The 23000-nt window shown below is 39.6% G+C and overlaps 1 protein-coding gene across 2 annotated transcripts in view; it reads right to left on the bottom strand.

The window, feature by feature from the left end:
- Positions 1-23000, bottom strand: part of RAB27A (RAB27A, member RAS oncogene family) — a 33531-nt gene extending 10531 nt beyond the window's left edge. The window contains exons 1-4 of one of the 2 annotated variants that reach the window (XM_050903619.1): positions 22930-23000; positions 22018-22152; positions 11010-11127; positions 3146-3212 (exon numbers count right to left, since the gene is read on the bottom strand). The gene's annotated coding sequence lies outside the window, so the exon portion shown is untranslated. The remainder of the gene's footprint in view (positions 1-3145; positions 3213-11009; positions 11128-22017; positions 22153-22929) is intronic. The other variant, XM_050903618.1, reaches the window with a different exon arrangement.

The raw sequence follows: 23000 nt of genomic DNA, 5'->3' as shown, positions 1-23000 counted from the left end.
GAGTGGTTCTTGTGAAACCCTGCACAGTTAACCTATCCTTGGAGACATGCAAAGAGCTATTTTCATAGCTGTTTCAAGCCTTGTCCTCCTCCCTGTACAAATATTTAACAAGTGATCTCCACCCTCTACTTCCAAGACCTGCAGTCCTAGTGCCCAGACACATCCAGCTCCACATAACAGAAATAAGAATATATTCACAGCCAAGTACATTCATAGCAAGAACTGCTGTGGAGTTTTTAAAAGTCATGGCCCTGTTACTAAAAAACCATCCCATTCCTTCCTTCCAATTTTGCTTTTTTTTTAAATTAGGCTTTATAGCTTCACACCTTCCAGTTTTTCCTTCCACGTTTCTATACCTCGTGTATCAGGAGAGTGGGAAGTAGAAAAGGAAGAATCAGAGAAAATTGATGATACAATTAGACTTCATCAGGTCACCAAAAGAAAAAAAATCTGAATTAATTTTGGAATGATCATTCCCAAATCTTGCTTCTAAGAGTAAGAACTCCTTGGCTGAAAAAATTCACTGATGGACACAGTTTTAGGCTTCACATCAAGCCCTCCAGGGTTTTGCCTTTTGTAAACCCCTCCTTAAATCCCATTCAGCTCTGGCTTTGCACTTCGCCTAGCATGCAGATGGACAGGGGCTATGAGCAAGTGCTGGGAAAACTCCACTGGCCTTTTCCATTGCTGACAGGACCCCCACAGCCATCACTTAAGCTGTGCCTGTACAGCTGCTGCTCTGGAGCCTCCACATACACACACGTCCAAATTGTGGCTTGCCAAGAAGGGATGCTCTGCAAAGCAAGTGCTGCTCTTGTTCAGTGGATTTCCTAGTCCAAGGAAAGTCCAATCCACAACAGACATCAGCGTTAACAGGCTCATATTTTTGCCTCCAGTGATAAAACTTTGAAGACTATGGCAGTGTTGCTCCTGTATAAATTAAGGAAATTGGCTTGGCATGCAGGATTTCCCCTGTGCAGTATGGGGACAGGGAATATGCTTTCTGAACTGGCCTTGCACAAAACATGCAACTCCTGTGCTGGTACAGAGCTGATGGAGGGGAGAAGGAAAAAGGAAGAAGGCACAAAGAGATGAATAAATGAAAATACAAGCCAACAAAAAAGCACTGAGCTGCAAATAAAAATATGTACACACACACACACACACACAGAGTGTAAAATTCAGGAAATCTGAACATGCTCTTAATCAGACAGTCCTCAAGCACATCAATTTAAAGTAAAGTATATCACTTACCCCAAACTCTGCTAAAGAAATAGTTAGGGCACACTGGAGATAGTACTTCCAGTAGGAGTATTTTTCTAGCACCACCTCTTTAGCACACAGCCAAGAGGCTTACGTGTCACCTGTTTGCATTCATGTTGGTGGGTGCTCAGAGACAGAGGCGTGCCTCATGTCTCTATGTCTAACGAGGGTGCTGCCTGACAGCATGGCTGGGAAGCAATTAGACAGTTCACATGTCCCGTTTATTCCTAGAGGTAAACAGCATTTCAGAAGAGATTTGTGCATGACCTACCTAGGAGCAGGTCTAAAGTATCTGCTAAATCACCCACACACCTTAATACAATTACATTGTTCCTAACAAGTGTTTTCATACAAAAATGTATTAATGATGGAGTATATGGATCACAGCTGTTCAGTTCCGTTCACAGCTTTACATCCTTCTCTCTCGGGTGCAAGAATACAGCAGTCTCTAATGCAAACTGCTGTTTTCTTTCTTTCTCTCTCGCACAGACTCAAGGACACCGCGCTGCCCCATGGGTACCATGGTGAAAGCCATCTTTACCATAGATTTCTAAAGAAGAGAAAAAATATTCTTTGGCAAAGACTGGAACATAAGGTATTACACCTGACGTGACTTCAGACCACACCTGCCACACCACCCCATTTCACAGAGAAGCAATACATATTTAACGGGGGGGAGGGTGTCCTCCCCACACTACGCCACCTAGCCAGCCCTCCCAAGAGCAAAAAAGCCACTACTCTGTATGAAACTACTCAAATAAAACCTTTTGTTTGACTCAACCCACTCTTCCCCCTCATACCAAGTGAAATGACTCTCTGTACAACTCAGATATTACCCCAGCATCCCGGATCTGCAGTGTAGCCAGCCATAAAGCCAGTGACTGACATGGTAGGATATACCACACAACTATAAGGAGACATACTAATTCAAATTTGCCAAAACACAGATATTAGACCAACAATTAATTCATATTTTAAGATACCACAAGATTTCATCACATTGTCCTTTTGGGGATGGACAACAGACACTCAGGGATTACAGTTAACATTTAACAGTGTCCACCTTCTGCAAGTGTCACTCAGCTTTCAAGTAGATCTTACAGACAAAGACAGATGAGTTGTGTCTTGGCCTTGCCTTCTTTGCCCAGGAAAACCAGACCCCACTGGAACAGTGGGACATTCACTAGGCTGTGTCCTAGAGGTAGGAGCCAAACTGCAGTGAAGTCTGCATATTCCCCCTGCAATGGAGATCCAGCCCTCAATGGACAGAGGGAGCGCAGTGAAGGGATTACATCCCTTGGCATCTAGCACAGCAAGAGCAGTGTGCAATAGGTGAAAAAGTTGGAGTCTGCTTAAGAAGGTTCCACTGTATTCATATATAATCGAGCCATATTTATAAATATACCATGAAAAAGTCAATGCTATTTAGAGTTCAAAAATGCTTTGCAAATGAAGTTTTCCCCAAATATGGCTTTATTCTTAAAAAGCAGTTGACGCTGCATGCTTATGATTAAAGAGTTGACATGGGCATTGGGGGAAGAGTCGTCCAAATCCCACACAGACAGAAAAGGAAGATACTGCAGGTCTCTTGATGGACAATGTGTAAATACAAGTACACGGTAATAATGCATTTGTACAGGTTTGATCATTATGCAAGTAAATTCATACTAAAAAAGCTTCTCACTCAGGCACTACACAGACTTAACTTCAATAGCTGTTTTATACATCACCTGATCTGTTACAGCAGAAGCACTGAGAACGTGCTCTGGACCTCAAAGGAGTACGTTCACTAATCCTGTCATACCAGCACTCCCATCACACTACAGCAAAGCAATAACCACATTCTTGCTTAGTGTGGGGGAAGCATAGCAAACGGCCTCACCCTGCTCTAGGGCTTCAGTAGCACCTTAACGCTTGCAGAACTGGTCACCATCAGACACTTGTCAGCTCTGTCGAAAGAAGGGACAGAGAGTTAAACAATGCTCCTGCTTAGTCAACACTTTATTAGAAGTGCTTTTGGCTAAAAGCTGCCAGATACATACAAATGTAATATAAACAAACTATTACAACAATTTTTTATAAACTCAAGTAACTGCTATGCTGGGGGAAGAGAGTTAATAAACAAGCACTTAACTAAAATATTCTGAGATGTGCCATTTTTTCCTTAGGAAAATATATGACCTGGCTTGCTTTAATTCTGGCCAAAATGACACTTTCTGCGACTTCTGGGACTTTTCTGTAACATAAATAACAAAAAGGAAAATACCCCTTCCTCTCACAAATGAGAGGAAGAGATTCAGTTGCTCTGAGCATTTCTCTTTTGGTTACTCTCAATTGCTTTACTTGACATTTTACTGTTATGATCTTTTTCGTTTCAACTATAGAGGAATTGTAAGGAATTGTAGGATCAATGTCTAAGGATTGTCTCTTTCTTGGAAGGCTCTAAGTCATTTTAAGGGTGCTCAGGATACATATAGGAGTCTGCAAAAATACATGCGAAAAAATAGGTTGTGAGGCTTTAGCTTCCAAATGCTGATGTCACTTCCATCTCAGCGGAAGGTGCTCTAGCACACTTTGTCAGCTGTCAGCATTGCAAGAACTGCAGAATTTTGCAGAGCAAGAAGAACTGACAGGCACACAAAGCACTCTGAGTTATAATGGGAGATGCCAGGCATAAAATCATAATCCAACCCAGAAAGGGGACACAAAAGGGGTAAGTGAAGCAACAGGTCTGCAGATGTGGTGAGAACCTTGCACGACAGGCCAGGCAAGGAAACAGCAGATTCTGGATTTCGTTTCCAGAAAACCAGGGGAAACTGGGAATGGAGAAGCCAGGAAAGGAAACAACAGTTAGTTTTGCAACTACATCTGCATTTCAGCATAACCAAACCAATGAAAAGGAGGCTGAATTTCAAAGAATGGCTCAGTTACATAATGGAATGAAAGGCAGCATGGAACTGAAAAAAAATGGAAAATAAAACCAGGAATGTTGCAGGTGATACTCCAACATCACCCATACAGAAGGATCTCTGTGCAGTTTCAACTTCTCTGCAAAAAGCACAGCACCATCTCTATTCCCTCATCAGTTTCTAACATTTTCATGCTTTACGGTAAGAAAATACTGTAGATAAATAAAGATTTGCAGTGGTATCTGATGAAAACAGTTGAACTTTCTGAGAGGACCTGTCCCCCTCCTGGAACAAGAGCTTTTGCCTCCCAAGTTACCTCTTTGAACTCACATCAGAAGTTGCTTTCAAGTTGTAGCAGTGAAACAAACGTGTACCATGTGAATAAACTCCAGAGTAGGCTAGGGAAAATAAAGCTTTTTTTTTTTTTTTTTTTTTTTTTTGAAAAACAGCTCCATACTACTTACTCCTTCCTCAACCATTCAACTGTTCCTCTAATAAATACATTAAGCCACAATGCCTTACAAGTCAGCATGCCATGCTTTTTCACTAACTTATAAACAGGAAATTCAGAGCATTGCCCAGCATCCTTCCTTGATGTGACAATTCTGACCACTTTGGGACCCAGCTCATAGCTTACCCACAGCCTAACCTTAACATTTGTAACACATCACTACACTGTACCTGCTCTTGACAGTATCAAGGAATTATGAATGACAGTCTTACATAGATTGACAGAGTTTCCAACTCTTCAGTCAACACAGGAGCCACCAGGATTTCACCCACAAAGCTGGTCGTATTCACAGAAGGAGGGAAATATCCAGAAGTTTGCCCACCCACTCATTCAGCAACGCTTCCAACTCCAGAAGGGTAAAGAAAAAGAGTGCACTTCTATTTCTGCCCTCAGAAATAGCCACTGAAAGATAAAGAAGATAATAAGAATCACGCAGGATCATAAGAATTGAGCATTTTTTTAAGGAATGGTTTCATTTTCCTGGAGATAACAAAAATCTCCAGCAGACAGCTAGAATAAGCAGACACATGAAAAAGCAGAATAAAAGGAATAAGAAAAGGTAAAAAATCTAAAAACTGAAAAAGGAAGCAATTTCATATGTGCAGTTAGAATATAAATGAAGTGACATCTCAAGGAAAACACGTGCATGTACTCATGCTAAAGAAAGTATTATATTTTATGCTCTGCCTATGTGGGCAATTCAGTAGGCTGCAATACACATTAGGCCAGGTTCTTTGTTTTCACCCGTTAAAGTACACACTGTAAACAGCCAGAGGAAAATATCTGCAGCTTCTTTAAAAATATTTTTTTTTTTCTCCTCCAGGGCAGGAAAGTTCTGAGCTGCCTTCCACCTTGTTTTCTAGGACAGATACCTGCAATACAGATAATGATTCTCCAAAAGGTCACACCACCAAGCTTATGAAGGATACAAGATACATGCTGCATTACATGGAATAATCTGGCAAAAATAAATTATCATGATTAGGTCAATTAAAAGTCTATGGAGAAGGTCAGGCAACAGACAACCTGAAGATACCTCCTAGTCACTGTTAGATAGAAGTTGAAACCCACACAAATATGATACAAATGGGACTATAAAACTACATCATTCATCTAACATGATGTGGGCAAGCATACAAAGGGGTGAGGCAGGAAAGAATTTCAGTGCAGAATTTAATCCATCTTTTCATCCTTTGGATTGGGAAGTATCTGCTTCTCTTGTTTTTCATAGGAGGTAAACTCTGTTCCTTGCTAACTCTGGTTTTTGATTTGAAGATGCAACAAAAGTTACTTTTTTTTGCAGCTGCTACCATTCTTTAGCAGTATTGTTCTTCTATAATATTGTGATCTGTCCTTATTTTTGGTGCAAGTTACTTGATTTAGTTCAACAATAAATAACAGCGGGACACAGTGTACAGCATTTCCTACATTTTGTTCTGGCTATTTATTCCTCTGGAAGTTAGAAGTTTTCTCATTACTCAGATGACATTGAAATATCCAAAGATTTTTAAATCCATCAGAAGTTAGTCTGTCTACACCTGCCAAATGAAAACAGCTAACCACAAGGCATCATGGCCTTTTGGAGCAGGACTGATGTGTCAGATCACACTTCCAGCCACCAGTGAAAACATCCTGTTCCTCAGAAAACTTACTAGTTATCAAAGTTATTGACTGAACAACTAATCAATATCCATTTCTAATGAGCTGGAAAATCTCTATTATCTATGAATATCAGGCATGACATTAGGAATAATAAGTTATATGTGGAAATACTTAATCAGAAGGGTTTCTTAAATACATCTAGCAAAAAGGGCAAAATAAATTTATAGTTATTTGTGGGAAAGCAAGGGAAACTGTCAGTTGAGGAAAAACCCTGTCCAGTAACTAGAAAAGGTTATTCCTTCTACTCCTTAATCTTGAATCCAATGTGATTGGACTTGAAATACAAGGGACAGTCAGAGATGCTAAGCAGGGAAGTCATGCACATGGACGGAGATGGAAGGTTGTATCTAGATTGATAAAACTGAGGCTCACAGCTAGCATTCACTTCTCCCAAACTTTTAAAAATCATAAAATCTTGACAGAAGCATCCTTGCAGGTCCTAAGCTCACTGTGCCTACTCCAGATCATGCTGGCAACCACTGCAATGTGGAGACAGAGCACTGCAGGCTGGCAGCATGATACTTCAAAGAAATTGCGAGATGGGTCAGTCATGAATAAATCTGCTCTTAAGAGGTCACAAAAAGGAACTGAGCCTTTGATTTCAGAGTCTGTAATAGCTACAGTCTGAGAGAGAGATTTTCAGCCAGTACTGGGCAGGATTTTTTAGTAAACATGTCTGGAAATAGTAAGCATATGTGATGCTTCCATGTTTCATAAATGCTATGAAAAGGTTAGAAATAACTTGCTGAGAACTCTCTGGGCATAATTTAACTTGTCCATTACATAGTAAAACACCACTTCTGCCTGAAATAGAGCCAGGCAGTACTCAATAGGCCACAACCTGTTCTCTTCAGGAAGTTACTAACGTTCGACAGCAAAGCAGAAATCTCGATCTGTGATAGCAAGACACAGTCATTTTGGAGCACGCTTTTGGCTTAGAAGTATCTCTTAAACTCTTCTAACAAGTCAAAGCTAAAACTACAGTTGTGGGTTTGGTTTTTTTTTTTCACAAGAATTGAAAAATAAGACCATACTTTCAACAAGTCACTGAATCTTCCACTTGAACAGCTCCGGAACTGCAGCACGTATTAACACTGTCCAAGCTTTCTATTGAGGCTTTGCAGTCTGCCAAAATATTTAGACAGCGCTTTGGCAAAATGTTTGCTTCAATTCGTATCCTAGCACAGCTGCTTTTCTAGAGCCTCAGGGAAGGGATAATTCAAAAGAAGAACCGATTAAGCGGGCTGAACTGCACAACACAAAGCTTCCATTCAAAAAGCCTGCTGTTTTTCAACCGGAGTTGCCAACATTATTTATCTTGCTACCCTGATCAGAATCCCATATTATAGCATGAATTATAGTTCAATCTTGATATACAGCAAAGACAGCTCGGACAAATGGCACAGCAAACTAGAATTTCTTACACTAATTCTTGTCATGGAGGTATGCATAAGCCCTGCAAGGAAAGCAAAAACAATCACAAGTTTAATGCCACAGTTGCCCATACTATTCATTTTAATTATTCCTGGATTGAGGGAGGGCCCCAAGATGGCTGCAGAGTAACACCCCTGGCTGAAACCTGGCAGCTGCTGCCAGCTTTTCATGCTGAATTTCCTGCAGAATTCTTTCGTAACATTTCATGCCATCATACAGTGTCCTCAAGTTTCACTTTAACTGGCCTACAATAACAGGCAATTTCCTACCTCTCCCCCCAGAAGTCTTCAATTAAAATTATTATTCAGAATGTTTCTGCTATAGCTAAGAAATGGCTTAGCAGCAGGGAGCTTATAGAACAACCACCTCTATAACCCAAGTTCCAGAAAAAATATACAAAGTTATTCTAAAAAAATAAATTGCCAGTCAGACTGCTCTAATTGATCCAAGCAGTGTAAGTTCCCTCTAGAAAACTGCATCAAGGAAATGCGTATGTAGTTTTCATACCACAGTGGATTCAGACTGCTTTCTTGACTAAACACTAAGTATGAAATTTTGCATACTTACGAAGAATCTGAAAATCTCACGCAAACTGACAAAACCAACTTCATATAATGATTTGCAATTTTTTACGTTCTACATTATGACTGAGAAAGGCATCAAACCTCTGAAGTTAAAAATGGGATATAACGGGTGAGTAGATATGAAAGAATCTATTCAGCTACACACTTCTGTGCACAAGTCACAAGAAACTGGGAGTATGCAATGGCACTGTCCAACAAGAGCTTCTATTTGAAAAGACTCATTCAAATAGGTGCTGCTGTTTCATCTTCTATTAAAAGACTGACTTTGGCTTGCAGTGTTTGGTTTGATTTTAAACCAGTGCATATGATTTCCTATAGAAAGAAATAAAAACCCAGTAATGAAATTCCAGTAAAAACAAATTCAGTATGTGAAAAAAGAAATCTCAGTTAGCACTAATCAGTACAGCTGCAGTGCCTATAGTGGAGCTATGCTAACATACACCAACCCACTCACTCCCAGAGAATTCCCACCTCATCAAGATCCCAGTTCTGCTTCTGTTTATACCAACAGTTGCACCATAATGCATCAAAACTGAATTTTTGTAAAGAAACTTTATCCCTATGACACAGTGTTTAAACAAAATTCAGAAGCAGGAGCTATATTACTTCCTAGTTATGAAGTCAAACACTTTAGAGCAAAGAAAAGTTATTCTTAAATTTTTCTCCTTAAAAAGTTATTTCTGCTTCCCTTTGACTAGAGCTTATTTCCCTCATTCCACTAGGATATGTTCCAGGTCTTTTTCCATTAACTGCTTTTAAGATTTTTTTAGTTCATTCTTTAAATTTTGTATAGTTTCAGAATTCTTGTTGGTCTTCTTTTTTTCAACTTATTTTTTTTAAAGGCAAAAAAAATTACAGTTTCTCTTTGATGCCACTCATAGCGACATATTTAAAGAATTCCAGCTGAATTAGATTCCTAGTTTGTCTTTACCAGGCTTAATTACTAAGGGTGTTTTGTTTAAGATAGTGTTGTAAATGAAAGACATGCTGGAAAAGAGCAAATATACTGAAACCCACTAGGAGCATGGTAAGGGAAAGGGGGGCAGCACCACATGCTAGAATATTTTTTTGCTCTATACAACAGAATCCCAACATTATCAAAATTTAATCCTCAAATAACAGGCTATTAGAAATCACTACCCTGAAATATGCTAGAAATGGTTTCTGTAACACACATTCAAAATGCACATGTAATGCAATAATTGAAAAGCATAATAGTAAATTACAGTGAAGCAACTGACAACCAATCCATCCAGCACAGCGCAGGAAAAAACCCACTAAGTCAAGCACCAATGTTTACAAAAATCCTTCCTCTCAGTTATTTTATATAAACTTTTTCATACACTGAGGATGTCTATAAGGAAACAGCAAGAAAACATATTTATTTAACTACATCTACAAATTTGTCACTTCTTTCTCATAAACACAAGTCAAGGGGTGATGATCAGGACTAGAAAAATCATCTTAAGATACTCTATGCTAGACATCAATTAAAACCCTGGGAAAGCCTTGTGACCTTCCCACAGAAGTGGGAGAATACTGTTTTCTGTTCTCTGAACAACTCCTCCCTGGTTATTTACAGTCTACAAAAACTGGAGTTTTGGTCCATGATTAGAAAAACACTGGCAAACACATGGGCTAGAAAGGATGCCTGATTACAAATTCATGCTTGGGGTGGCAAGGAATGACCTAGTCAGATGGGCACATACATTTTGATTTTCTTCCAGAGGAGATACAAAACACAGTAATAACATCCTACCCCCATATTGCCTTTACCATAATTAATTTTAAGATTGAAACCATTACTATATGATTGAACAAGGAATGTGAACTAGATGAGCTCTCATGGTTCCTTGCAGTCCAATTTCTTTTGCTAATTACAAATGACAGACTGTGCAACACACGATTTTTATTCCTTTTATCATCAATACATTTAGTAAACTTGAGAACAAACACATTGGTGCACAACCCAGTTAAAAAACCCACCATACTAAAGGACTGATTTATTAAGTATAATTTATCTTTATATGTTAATGAGAACACAGGAATAAATAGAGGGGGAAAAAGTTCAAGCAGTACAACATTTCACAATACTGAGTTACTTTGTTCTGTATTATGAAATGTTATTTGCACAGTACACTTCACTATCAAAAGTCTAATTCCACCTTCTAACTGCAGAACAAGTTTGACTTAACACAGAAGGAAATGTAGGCTCATGACTTGGGACCAGAAAGGGCATCTTATGGTTACTGAATCCAGACACTGGTCACTGCAGTCATTTATTTTAATCTTATTGATAAACTTACTCAGGTTTGTCTTTAAATCTGACTGATTTCTCTGTGAAAAGCAATGACCAAAGACATAGCAAAGAGCTGCAGTTTTGTCATTTAAACCCAAAGCCTCTGTTTTACATAAGCCAGTATACTTCCCAGTTGCGAGTTTACTTTTCCCTCTAGAACATGAGGATGCAGCAATGCTGAACTGTCTTTCAAAATCAAATTATTTCAGGCAGTTTGCCAAAAGTACAGCAACATTGTTTCAAAGCTCTTAATAGAGGAACAGCTGGCATACAACAACTGTAAGCTCAAGGAAAACAATGTAATAAATCTTATGAAAATAAATAAAAAAGAGAAAGTGTTTACATACCTATGCTTAACAGCTGCAAACGGATCTGTAGTTTTCCAAGGGTACTTCAGTGACAAGTTTCCTGACACAGTTCAGATCTCTTGAACACCATAGTCATGCAAAAAGAGCCGTTTCTCATCTACAGATAGTATCAGCAGAGAGAGAAAATAAAAACAGAATAGTGCAGTTCAGAATAATAGCTCTAAAATTTGCACTGACATGCAAATCTGACAGCCCCACACAAGCACCCTAATTACATTCAGCTGCTTGTCATGTGGTCTTGCTGACCGATCAAGTGATCTCTTTTCCTCCTTTTAAAACTAAGCAACATAGTTAACTAGATCTCCCTAAACCAGGTAACAAACATTGAGCCTTTGCTTAAACTACTGACCCTCCCCCTTCTTGTCATAGGGAGAGGAAGTTGCAGTATGTTTCATGACCAAAAAATAGAACAAAATACAGCAAACACGGTAGTCTACTATAATGAAACACAGTGAGCACCAAATGCTCGCAAAACCTAATGGAGAATTTCAGTTTTGAGCCTGGTTTTATTTTATGCCTTTACAGTTGGCAGAAAAAAGTTACCAGTAACACAATTGATGACGACACCTGAGTGAGACCACGTGAGAAGGAGCTGGAAGGATTCAGGTGGACAGTGGCAGCAGTACCTGGGGCTTTGTGGGCATCCACATCCAGCCCCTTCTGCTGAACCACTTCTGATGGCAACAAGCTCCAACAAAAGACCAGAGTTAAGATGTTGCCAGAAACTTTCTGAACCACTGCAGCTACATCTGCAAGCCTCCCCCTCAATCCTAAGAGACATATGCAGACATTTTACGCATCTAAATAATTTCAAGGAAATAAAGTTACTGATTTAACATGTAAACCAACTCTTCCTCACAACAAGTCCATTCATCAGGGCCTGTTAACACAGGCACCCAACAGGCAAGATTCACGGGTCTGGCCACATTATGGCACTGGTGTCTGCACCAAGGCACTCGCTGGACTGCACTGGGTCCAAGGGATGAGAGAGGAACTACACAGCTGCCTGCAGTCAGCACGAGGCCTCGTCCCCTCTCACAAACACCCTTGACATTACAGATGCTAACAGTAGAGGACTGAAAGGTGTGGACAAAGTGAGTTTTGCACTCACCATGTAAGATTTAGAAGATGTGAGCTTTTACAGAAGATGGGTCGCCTTGCACAACCATTTTTTGTCTCAGTTTCTTTCCTCAACAGTGTTTCAAGAGCAGAGAAGTAAGAAAGGAAATTAAGGTTTCTAAGACTACTCTCCATTCTTACCATTTAAGAAGTGCTGCAGACAGCCTGCTACAAAATTTAATGTATCCTTAATGCATTCATCTACCAGTAACAAAAACAACTCCACAAGCTCCTCAATTCACTTGTCTCAACTATCTCGCCTCCTTTCCTGCAAATCAAGGCAATTTTTATTGCCCTTTCCCCAGTGAACATCTAAGTTCTGTTATACAGAGTTGGCAAGCAAGTATCTGTGGTGGAACACTTTTTCATGCCCTGCCTTAGCATTTTTCCAGATTTAACTAAAATCCATTTCTTTGACATTTTGTTACAGGTTATAATTTTTAAAACTCTACCCATTCTTGGCTCATTCAGATCTTCTATAAATTCCACCACAGTTTCAGAAGAATATAGAAGACCCTTTTTTGCTCCCACATGCAATAAAAAGTTTGTGTTCAATTTTCAGTAACGTGACCATTTTTAATCTTTAACTGCTTCCCTGATCGGTACCAGCACATTTGCTCACCGTGAAGAAATATTCAGACCACAAGCACCCGAGAACTTCTGGTAACTGCTCCAGAGCACAGAAGGAGGAACAGGATAAGAAGTGTTGACAGACAAAGCAACAACTCTTTTGCCATGTTGCAAACAACCCTGGGGGGTGGCTACACACACTGAGCACAAACTGCCTGTCTGGAAGTCTCAACCAGCAACGTAAATGGAGTTCAAGCTCTTCCACACAGTAAGATTTTTGCCATCTTTAAGGGGAAAGCAATCATAAATAATTTCCAGACTTCAGCTTTTGATTTCAGGACAAAATGAGGCTTCTTAACTTTCCTCTTACCAGCCTGGTGTGAGGAATACCACCCAATTTCCACTTCCCCCTTCCAGGAAAGGGTTGTATCCAAAACAGTAAGACTTTGCTAGGAAGGTACAGCTGAAATAAAGCTTATTTTCTGAGGGTGAAGTTACGTTGATTTCAAACTGCAGAGTTAGTACCAAAACAGAGGGCCCCAGTTTACAAACTGGGAGGACATCAATGTCTGGTTATTTAAAGTATCTGTTTTTAAACAAACACATTTGCAGCATCTCAGCAAATGCTGCACAAACAGCTGAGCCAACCCTACTGCAGTGGCAGGAAGCGCACGCAAACGGTACAGCAACAGCTGGAACAGGAACCACTGCAGCCAGCCCAAGGTAAGCCTTCCTCTCACTGCCACCTGAATCTTAAGGGGTTATAAGAGCTTGGACATTTTCTAAGTTTATGTACGGGATCAAAATTACACCCGTAAAGTCCTAAAACTGTGAAATGTAGTTTTGAAGCTACAGCTCTACAAAGGAATGGCCACCTATTTAGTTATTAAATCTTCCCACCGTTTTTATGAACAAGTTTTATGAACAGGTTGTATGAACAAGATGACCTGAACGCATGGAATTTATGGCCTTCTTGTAAAAATGATCTATGCTACACAGGCCTAGGAATTTAGGAGGAAATTTGAGGAGAGTCAAACACAGTGGACAGTGTGGAGCATTCTTCATCACAAGCATCAGAATATTTGCCTTCATACATTCCATGCTCTTGACAAAAGCTGCAAGTGTCCAAACTCTCCTGTAGCAGGGGGTTTCTCTAGAAGAAAATGCTGGATTGTTACCTGTCTGACCATGGTTCTTGCAGGAATTAAGACATCTGCCACTGGAGACAGAAATAGGGGAAGAAGAGGATCTAGCAACAGTCCATTTCAGATAATGCCACAGAACAACTCATCTGTTTCCAAAGCCAAAAGCTGTGAACTTGCCTAACATCAGTGTCAACGGCTTCCACTCTCCTCACCCCCCCCAATTACCCAGTTCTGTTGGAGGTCTCCTCTTCAGCACTCTGACCAGTTAATGGCTTTTTCCAACACACACTAAACACTCACCATGCCCTTACCAACAGCCATTGTTTTCACACGTGCATTCAGCAGATAACCTGCAAGTCTATGGAATGAAAACCAACCAGCAGGCAGCCAAGGGTAGTAGTATTTGTTACTGTCCACGAATCTTATCTGTGCCACAAAACCTCTACTGGCAAACAAAGAGGAAACTTAAAAAAATGCAAGAGGGGGAAAAGTACCCACTGGGACACACTGCCTCCCCCTATGGGATTCACATATATGGTGGCAAACTTCAAGAAGAGACAGAGCACATGCTATACAGCAATTACTTCACAGCGAGAGAAAGAGATGAGAAAAAAGTAAATAGGAAAAATACAAATGTATTAATTGGTACAGGCAGATTCCTACAACTGTAAAACAGAATTATAGTTGTTTCCTTGGAAGAAAGTCAGCTTCTCACAAAAAGACACTCTGGAAAAAATTAGAGGGGCTGATGGGATGCACCGCAAAGGAAAATTGACCAGCTGTCATGTGAATGAGCGTGCCACTTACTGCCAGAGCAGTCCATAAATGCAGTAACATGCCAATACCTCAAGACAGAACTAAAAAGACCTGAAAGGAGGAGACAAAATCCTTTATATTGAATTTTTTCTGCTTTCCTCTCACCAATATCCTTCCAAGAAAAAAACAAAGAAAAGACAACCCACACTCAGAAGATGAGCTTTCACACCAGAAATGTAATAGCTGAACTTTGCCAGCATCAAATCATGAACTACCCCTTCAGTGATTAAAATGAAAGTAGGTCAGGCAGGCCTTCCTGCTACCCAAAAGGCACATCTGCTAAATATTTAGTAATGCTATAAAGTAAAATTTTCATGTTTTGTTCTTTCAACTATAAGCCAATCTAGGCAGTTTCTAGTAATGGTGACAGAGCTTTCTTTTAGCATTGCAAGAGGTAAAGTATTGGTACGTTTAAGGTCAGTAGCGTTTTACACAGAAAAGAGCTTCTTAAAAATAGTCCCCTCCAAGACAGGCTCTAGATGACTAACTTCCAAGAGTTACCAGGGCCTCTTCAAGAATAAAAAAAAAGTTAACACTAAAATAATCAACAAATTAAAAGCATCAATTTTGTTTTCATGGAACATCATACTGCCTAAAGACAGGAATCCTTCCCAGCAAGTGGGCACTCAACATCAGCCCTTTGGAAAACTTTAGACCAAACTCTGTCATCTTTTTCACAGGAAAAATATCAAAAGATTGCTTCCCGAAATAAAATTTGCTTATATTTGAAGAACCTGTTAGTATCTCAGAAAAGACTAATAAAATTATCCCAAACAAGCAGATCTAATTATTTGTCAATTCTGTTGAACTAGAAGTTTACTGCCTCCACATCACTTTCTATTAATGTCAGTGTAGGCACAGTTTATCCTGAGGCAAAGCCAAGAGTGTAGGTGCTTGCTCCAGATCTGAATGAAAAGGGAAAGAAAAAAAAAATTTTTTTAATTCCTGAATCAGGTTCTCTCTCTCTTATTACATTTCTGAAATATTAGAAAGAAAATAATAGAAAAAAAAAATAGTGTCCATGTACGAGGTGTTAAGACACCAAGAAATTGTGAATAAAAAGTTCTGTATTTAAAACAGCAATAAAATGTATTAGTGTAAGAACAAACATGATTATTCATTTTGTCTGAAATGAACAAATTTGATCCTTTTCCATGTAAGAAACAGTATTTCGGCAACATTCACACTATTCAAATTATATCATCTGTACTTAAAAGAGGAATATTTAACCTAAAGATGGATGAATTACTCGACATGCTGCAGCTCTTCTGTGAGACTTATGTTGGTTCCACTTTGTAAAACTTACAAAGTGGGTGCCTGATTGCATGAAGAGAGCACCTAGAACAGTAATGCATGAAGACAGAAGTGTCCCTGCATTTTGGTAAGAAGCTGCAAAAGCACGCTAATAATCTGATGTCTCTATCTTCAGTCTGAAGAGTCAGAAATCTCATTTTAGATCAATGATCTTTATCTACGCATTAAAAGGGTTGATGACCAAGTGTATTTTTTTAATGACAAAACGTAGCTTTACAGGAAGCTGTTGTACCAATGTAAAGGAACATGTGCACTACAGCTTCCTTAGAAAGGATTTTCCATGTTTTACAATCCTATAATATTAATACAGTTTTGAAAGTTGCTTTCCTATTTTTATTCATGCTTAAGCTTAATTGATATGCATTTGTTCTTTGCACTACCTGAGCCAATATGTCATTGCCAAGTAAAAGACACTGCTTATTAAAACTGATCTCAGCAGAGTTCCAATTTGGACACAGCTGGGTTTTCTTTCCAGCACAAGATGACCCTGTTCACATCTTTTGTAAATCTACTTAATAGGGCAAGTAGTCCTTCATTCTCCTTATAAGCTGACAAGTGTCTTTTACACTTCAAATTTGCTCTCAGGAGGAAAAATGGGAAGGCTAGTTATTTGCACTATTTGACAGATATACAAGTATGCCTCTTCTGAGCTACAGCAAAGTATTCCTTTTGTCCTATACTATTGTTCAGTCTTCCACGCAATGAAGCATATGAAACCTAGCCAAACACCTGTGATGCCTATTTTTCTGCTCTACCATTTCTTAAACCGTGAACATCATTAACATTAGAGCCCCTTCATTTTCACATTTATTCAGTGACTCCCTAAGTTAAGTATAACTAACCTGACTGGTTGATCTTATTTCCTTCAGAGTGTGCAAGAGGAATGGGTGGGCTTGTAAAGGTGGTGACTCTGGAGTACATTACCAAAGTAGGTCTCAGTTCCATTGGCCCTATTCCACTCGCTGTGAGACTCCCAATTATGAAAAACGTTACTGCTCCCATTCCTCATGATCCCTCAGGATGCTAGGCTGAAGAAAAATTCCCTAAGGCTCAACACACCACACTGGAGATTACGAATGCAATAAGGACTTCTTGGAGCAAAGCTCCAAATTTGCAATGCAAAAAACAAAGCTGAAATGAGGACATGCCTCAGCCTGGTTTCCTAAGGAAACAAAGCTTATTAGAGAGACGGGCAGAGACACTGAATTTCTGTCATTTCTGCCTTCTTCCCCAGCATTTGAATCTGTTAATCAGTTTTAATGCTCCTTCACAGAGGGGGAGAAGCCACAAAGATACAAAATTCCTATACGCTTTGTGAAAAATTGGCAGCTGGATAAAGGAAAGAGTCAGATGCACGCCTTCCACTGAAAGCTGGCAGTTACAGTTTTTCAGTTCTATAAGGAGCATCCACTAGCTGGCCAAGTTGTACATGCATTGCTCCAGACTAGCCGCAGCACATACTGTGACAATCATTCAATTTCACATTTACTTTCAATTTGGATTTAAAGACATTTTCTATTTAAAAGCAAATAAAAATTAAGCACATCTATTATTAAAAATAAAAAGTTAATAGAATAAAAACTACTTTTCACTGTATTAGGTGTTCAAATTTTGGGGTTTTTTTGTGTTTTGTTTTGTTTTGAAACCTACTAGAAAGCATGATTCTACTTTTGCAGCACATTCTTTTCATAGGTCTTCCAAAGCCTGCTCTTCAGCTTCTACTGACACACAGCAGGATCTCAGGCCCCGTTCCTGTGCATCGGGTGCTATATTCAAACTGACAATTCTAGAAAACTATCAAATAAAGCTTTATAGTCACCTCTTCTACTTCATAGCTAAGGAACATTAAAAAAACTACTACTTTAACAACTCCAACTTAGGGCTACATTTATCCAAACTAAAATTATGAGAGTTTTGCTATCAAATTTAGAAGAAATACAATCAAATTCAGACAGTACTGTCTTCAAAGTTGGATGACACCATCTCTGTACAGAGATGCCTATCCTGACACTCTTCTAATGCAAGAAAGAATATGGAAAAATTAAGTATAGCCAGACAGTTCATGCCCCAGTAGAAAAGACCTGTCAAGTTGAATCATGGTTAGAGGAGAAAGTCAGCGGAGCGTGTGCTGTTACGTGCACAGGATCTTAAAAGTGCTGGATGAGAAAAACTCTGGATGATACCAGCAGGGCTAGAACCTAACCTGACACTTGTATTTTGTGTCACATGCAGTCATGCATAAAGTTTGGTTTGGAACCAAACAAGTGGGGGGAAGGGAATTACGATTAACGTTTGCAATTAAAAAAAAAAAACCACAAAAAAACCTATCCTACTTTTTGCTACAATCCACATTCTGAATGTTAGCTAGGCTTCAAAGTAGACTTGGAAAGCACCACCCATTGGCAATAACTGTAACAGCAATTCATCTCTCATGCAAACCTTGCATAAAACAGTTTCACAGCACAAGCAACTCCCACAACTGCTAGCTTTGAGTGATATCCTGAAGTTTTCAAAATGCATCACACTCCATGTTAGTCATGCAATTATCAGCAGGCATTTCCAGGAGGAATGTAATTTCCCTCAGCAACTACTGATATGAAACATTATACTTGCAAGACTGGCAGAGACACACAAAAAAACCAGAAAACTTGCATTTTTTTATCATAAAAATGAATCAACTTTTCTTTTCCTCCTATCCAACATACATGCTTTATTAGTCCTTATCACTAATAGCAGCCTTCAGTCTAGTCCAAATATTCCCATTCCCCAAGGATGTTATTGGAAAGAATTGTTTTCTTCCTTTTTAGTTCATAGAGCAACCTTTTTCCTTATAGCTCTTTGACTGAGCAGCTAGGAGAACCAAAGGAAATATCCAACAGTTATGAAAATAATGAGATAGGCCCTCAGAGTGAAATTTGGTTGACTTTGGAGAGCACATGCTGTTCACTTTCATGGTTGTATAGCAGCTACTGTGACAGCACTGCCATTTTGAAGTGTTTAATTAGAAACTGGAAGATGCCTTTAAAACAGTAGTACTTCTGCAAGAGAACCTTCATCACCTTCTAATGACATATGCTGCCTTGTGGGTTAATATGCTTAACAGAAGTAGTATACACAAAAATCGTGTATCAATTGTTTTCAATTTTGTTTTGTACTCTGCTGTTTCTAATTCAAACCTGAAAGGGGCTTACATACCTGAAAGCTCACCTACCCTTTCCAACAACATAAGTTGGTCTAATGAAAGGCATTACTTCTACCCATGAAACTCACCTTACCTGAAAGGAAAAAAACTGAATCTTGAGTAATACTTAACTTTTCTGCTATTTATTCCTTTACTCTTTTATCACCTTTTCAACTGATAGCTGTACACACAAGCAGTAAGATGGCCAGGTGCAATCACAAACTCCAAAGTTAATCTGGAATCAGCTACTCGGTATGTGCAGCAGTTGTCCTTATACCCATCCAGTGGTTTATTTGCATATAAAATATTTCAGCTAGGTATACTCCTTACAGTCCTTTCATTCATATACCTCTTTTACACAAAGAATCACTGCAGAAGTGTACAGTGATTTTCAAAATACTATTTGCAAGTGCCCATAAATTTAACTTTTAATTTAAAAACACTGCTCATACATCTACCAACTCCTTTTTTCCACTGCAAACCACAAATTTCTAGAAAAGCCATACTCCTCCTCCTAAGCTTGTGTCTTCATTGCTGCTTCCTGCCCCTTTCCTACCTTACTCCCAGTCTTCACATTGTCTTCCAGAAGTGCCTTTATCTAATACGGTCTAGTCTTACCCATTTCTCATCAGTACAAGTATCAGACATAGAGAAAGGGAACAGCTATGGGAAATGGGTTTGCAAACTCAGGAAAATAGCACTCCATTGGTTTACTCTTTGATGTTATCTTCAGAGCCATAAAAGCAAGAACATTTGCTTTTTTTTCCCCTGCAGTAGTTTAAAATACTGAAGAACTTGTCAGGTCAACTCCAAAGTGCTGGCCAGTACGTGAAAAGGACTCCCAACGCCCGGCACTATGCAAAACTGTCATATATGTATCAGAGTATTTTCAACCCCTTGAAGCCACAGCAACATCACAGGAAAAAATTATGCTGGTTATGTGTCATATTTTAATCTATATGCCATAACTTAATCTTCAAAGCCTATTAGATTGGAAAATAAATCACAGACGTTGAGACTACTTATTACAATAACCAAAAGTAAATTCTGCTGTATTATGTATGAAAACAAAACAATATAAGGATGTTCCAGGAAAGAAATTAGGGGCTAGGACTTCTCATTCACTATGGTTTTACCTCCACTGGAGATAAAAGGGTATGATCTCAGCTGATTCAGTGTGGTTCAAGTTAGTCCTGCCTCCTGACAGGGACGCAGTTTTTAGACTAAGATGACCAAAAAAGCAATGAGGAAAAGAAATCTCATAACCAGATGCTATTCCCAGAGGAAGACTGGTAGGGAATATATTTGTATCAATAGAAAAAAAATGTGTTTCTGGTATAAAAAGCTGCCTTTTAGGTAAGTATTTCTTAAATCGTGCTGTACTTAAACAACTTTTCAGCCATGTTTGAAGTCAGTTCTGTAAACATGATTGTATCTCCAGCATGAGTGGTATCTGCAAGACAAGAGGAGCAAAAGCAAGTCCTTGAGCACTTGACATGCCCAGCCCATCAAATGCTTAGCTATAAATATGTAAGTAACCCTTTGAAATTACTGAAGAACAAACTTAACTATCTGCAGGATCAGATCACATGTGCAGTGGAGTACAATAACGCAGCTTTAATACAGAAGACAGTATTTGATTAACTATTTAAATCATAAGTTTAATACATTTTAAATGCACCTTGTTATAATTATTTGCGGAGACATTAACAGGGGAAAAGGAGTTTTCATTCCTTATATTCCATCTCTAGTGCCAATTTTGCCTGTTTCTAAATTAAATTCTTACTAGCCCTCTGTTGAATATGACAGACTGCTCTTAGTAATGGCATTGATCTGCCAGTCCAGAGTTATGCTGAAAACTGACAGACTAATCGAGGGTCATTATGCCAGCACAGCAGATACCTGGCAGTAACAGAACAACCAAGAATCCAAAGAAGACACACAAGGATTACTGCTCATAATACTTGTTTCTGTAAATGCCAAAAGCTACTTAAAAATTCTTCTATCTCACCAATCTTCTCTTCGAAAGAAAGGAAATGTGTACTCAAGTGATAAAACAACGTGTTCCCATGTTTAACGATAGTGATGAAAACAAACTTACAGTCTGGTTTTAGATATCTGGTTGCAGATGAGAAATTTTATTAACTGTAAAAATGAAACAGTGTAAGTTGTAGCACATTCCCCCCACCCAGAACTCCTTTGTGCAAGAGATTAAGTAGACGTGAAATTAGAACCCTGAACTAGAAACACAGGAACATGGTGTTCTTTTTCCCATCTTTTTAACCATGCTTTTGAGACATCCATTTAGCATCACAAATACTATTCCTACAATTACATATCAACATTTGAAATGCATATGCTTTTCCCTGGCTGGAAAATACTTGGAACAGTCACAAAAGTAGTATAAGTCTATGAAAAGAAACAAGGGCTGAGAAGGCAAGTCTACATAACAATAAATTTCCAAGAAAAGGCAGGCAGAATAGATTTTAGAAACTGATTAGTGCCGCTAATGTATTTTATGCATGGAAATCAATAAACATTTTGTAGACTTTCAATAAAAACTCTAAATATAGAGAAACATCACGTTGCCAATAACACCTAGCAGAACTCCGAACTCCAAACACGCGTATGTATTACTGTGATGAAAAACTCATAAGCACTAATCATTGGGGAAAGTGGTTGAGGAGTCATACGATCAGAAAGCTCAAATACACCTGATGCATCTCTAAGGAGAGATAAAAATTAAAGTTGGGTGGTTTTGACAGTTCTAGGCCTGTCCTTTATACTTTGCTAGCACCATAAAAAACCACTACATATGTATTAATATAGTCTAGTTACTTACAGAGCTAGAAAAACCAAGACGTTTTTCTGATGGATTTAGCTTTACTTTAGATCCAAGATCATCAAAGTGTTAGTTTAGCCCAGGCATTGCAAATCAGGTTGAAGAGACCTCCTGAACCCTCTCCGCAAGCAGACTCTGTCAGACAAACATGCAGTGTTCAGAAAGAAGCAACAGATCTGTTGATACTCAAATACAAGATTTAAGTTCCGGCTAAACAGATAACACACACTTATATTGCTCCCTCAACAATCTACCATTTTTAAAGGCTTTTTTTTTTTTTTTTAAATCAGACATGCAATCCACTTTTTTACAAAAGAAATGCATGTCTTCAGCCGTGGGAAACTTGCAGGCCCTGCAGCTGCTACACGTGAAGTCATGAGAGGGATTATTTGTGTAGCTGTGTTCACAGCAGCACTTGTGAAGTTAAGCACATGCTTGGGCAGTCGAAAGGCCGAGGCTTCAGACTTTTTCCTTTAATCTCACGAATGAGGCCCCCTTGTTAAGAACCCCACGACGTTAGGTTAGAGAAGCGGCCAGCCCCGCCGGCCGCAGAGGTGGCCGGTGGGCACGGGGGGCCGCGCAGGTGGGCGAGAGGCCGCCGGTGCGCAGCAGCGCTGGACAGGTGTGCTTTCTGAACTCCGGCTGTGTTAGAAGAGGGGTCCCCGCAGCCAGCAGCCTGTGACCCTGGCCCGCTCCCCAGGCTCTGCAGCACTGGGAAATCACCTTTTTTCCCCCAGTATTTCGAGTTCCCTGCCCAAACCACTCGTCCTGCTATTATTTATTAACGCCTTCTGCAGCGCAGGCGTTTCTCTGAAGCCCCCCCGTGCCTCCCGCAGCTGCAGCGGCCCCGTCGGAGGGTGACAGGGCGGCGAGAGCCCCGCGCCCCCTCAGCCCCGCTCGCTGCCCTCCTACCTGCTGGCCTCCCCCGGCCACCGGGGCTCCCGCAGCGCCGCGTCCCTCCGCACCTGCCCTTTTTTGGGCTG

Source organism: Gymnogyps californianus, chromosome 11 (genome assembly GCF_018139145.2).
Source record: "Gymnogyps californianus isolate 813 chromosome 11, ASM1813914v2, whole genome shotgun sequence".
Lineage (NCBI taxonomy): Eukaryota > Metazoa > Chordata > Aves > Accipitriformes > Cathartidae > Gymnogyps > Gymnogyps californianus.
Note: the sequence above shows the minus strand (reverse complement) of the source record. Positions and strands in the feature narration are given on the sequence as shown.